The 2,240-nt window shown below is 42.5% G+C and overlaps 1 pseudogene; it reads left to right on the forward strand.

Annotated features, from left to right (window-relative positions):
- Window positions 1–1,360: 1,360 nt before the first annotated feature.
- LOC147608389 (uncharacterized) lies at window positions 1,361–1,967 on the forward strand (annotated as a pseudogene).
- The last annotated feature ends 273 nt before the right edge of the window (window positions 1,968–2,240 follow it).

A 2,240-nucleotide genomic window follows, 5' to 3' on the forward strand; every position in this document is an offset into this window, starting at 1 on the left:
TAGGAATCCCTAAGGTACAAGGTGATAGCTAAATTATTTCTTAAGGAAATATTTTGACACCAAGAGCTTCCTCACATAGTGAAAGAGATTCCAAATTCACCTCTAGTTTTTGGACTCCTTTATTTAAATCCATAGGAACTCTTTTGGGCACAAGCTCAGCCTATCACCTAGAGATGGTGGATGGACAAACTAAAAGGGTAAATCAAGTAATCAAGGATATGCTTAGAGCCTATTGTAGTAAAGAACCAAGCAGATGAAGTATTATTAAATTAGGTATTTAGGTTTTTTCGTGTAATATATTTCATACCACTCAAGCTTCTCCTCTCTATTAAGGAGAGGTATGCCACATGGCCAGTAAAGGAGGATCTACCATGTGGCACGTGCGAGGGGTTCACTACAGAGCAGGAAAAACCTCCAACACGTGGTGCGGGAGAAACCTCATCGAACGCAACATCAGGTCGATTGAGGTGCCCTTGACGGCAGCTAGCATACTGTGGGTGAGAGGACGGTTCAAGGAGATGGAGATGGATGGAGGTAGAGTAGGAGGACAAAAGCATAAGGAGATGGAGAGGATGGAGGTAGAGTAGGAGGACAAAAGCATAAGGAGATGGATAGAGGCGTGGTAGGAGGATGGGAGTGAAAATGGGCATGGAAGAATGGAGGGGGGCATGAAGCCTAAGGGAGATGAGCTAACATATAGAGGACTCGCAGGCAGAAAGGAGGGGCAGGGAAGAAGGTGATGGAGATGGAAGCTAGGTTATGGAATGCATGGAGGGGTTGGTGAATGGAGGCATGTCTAGTGGTGCTACAAACAAGACACGTGGGTGAGAGGTCTATGGAGCATTGAGGCTACAGTCGACGAGCCTTTAATGGCAACTAGAGGAGGTGGAAGTAAGAGGGAAGATTGAGAGAAAAGTGCAATATATTTTTCTTTCCAGCTTCATGTTTATAAAGAGGAGAATGGGGAGCTTTCGATTGTTGGTGCATGGAGGCAGGAAGAGGCATTCGGATATTTGATCCCAGCATAGGTTCTATTATGCCTATCGGATGTCATATGAGTAATTTCACATATTACGTGAAATGATTGAGCCTGATTTGCCATCACCACATAGGGAGAACATGGTGCACGATCCTATACTTGTTGTTGACCTTGCTTTAGCAATAGTGCTTTGGAGATTGGCACATGGCCATTCTAGCATGTCAGTGTCTCGTTTATCTAGGATTGGGGAATCCACTATTCGCAAGTATACATCTTGTGTTTGCTAGAGATGTTTGCAAGACATGGGTTAGTGGTGCCTATATAGGAGACCATTTAGATAGAATTATATCAGAGTTCAAGGATATCACCGATTTGCCCAATATGTGTGGTGCCTTAGATGATACACATATAAGGTTGCAACAAAAGCCACCACAATGCTATTTCCCCACACAGTACAAGTGTAGACATGGTTTTACAAGCATCGTGTTGCAAGGGATTGTCGATGTGCACAAGATGTTTTGGAGTGTTGTGTGCAATGCTCCTAGTGGTATGCACGACTCTACACACTTTAAGGGGTGCTCACTTTATTGACATTCAAAGAGAAGTGAGGTATTGGACACTCCTACATTGCAACTGCATGCGTAGGCTATAGGGCCTTATTTTTGCTGACTTGGCATACAAGCCTAATAGTTTTCTTGTGCAGCCATTTAGATAAGCTATGGGACCCATGCAAGAGGAGAAAATGATATTTGAAAAGTATTTGTCCAAAGGTAGAGTAAAAATAGAAAACGTGTTTGGAATTTTGAAAAATAGGTGGCACATATTAAGGAAAATGAATGTGGCATTGTCATTTGCACTGAATGTGGTTGGTGCATGTTGTGTTTTACATAATTTTGTGTAGATGCGTGGCGAGGTGGAACCGTAGGAACAAAATAATCCTCATCCAAATGGTGGTGATGGCCATAGGGTTGTCATGGGACATCAATGACTCTTAGGATAGAGAGTACGTGCAGCCTTATTTTGTCATTTTCGTTTGGGGATGCGAATACAATTGCGAAGACGATTGCGGTAAGGTTTTTTGGTGCTTTTTGTAGGTTTGTTTTTCCTTGATATTTTACTAAGTACTATGAGTGGGTGGGAGGGGAGCCTCTTAGTTGTAGAATGGCCATCGGGTTATCACCTGATGGTCTACGAAAAATACAAATTTGTTTACCAATAAATAATGGCATTACTTTTATATAGCATAGGCCATTTGAGAGTC

This window comes from Cibotium barometz, chromosome 53 (genome assembly GCF_041138505.1).
Source record: "Cibotium barometz isolate CiBa-2024 chromosome 53, ASM4113850v1, whole genome shotgun sequence".
Taxonomy (NCBI): Eukaryota; Viridiplantae; Streptophyta; class Polypodiopsida; order Cyatheales; family Cibotiaceae; genus Cibotium; species Cibotium barometz.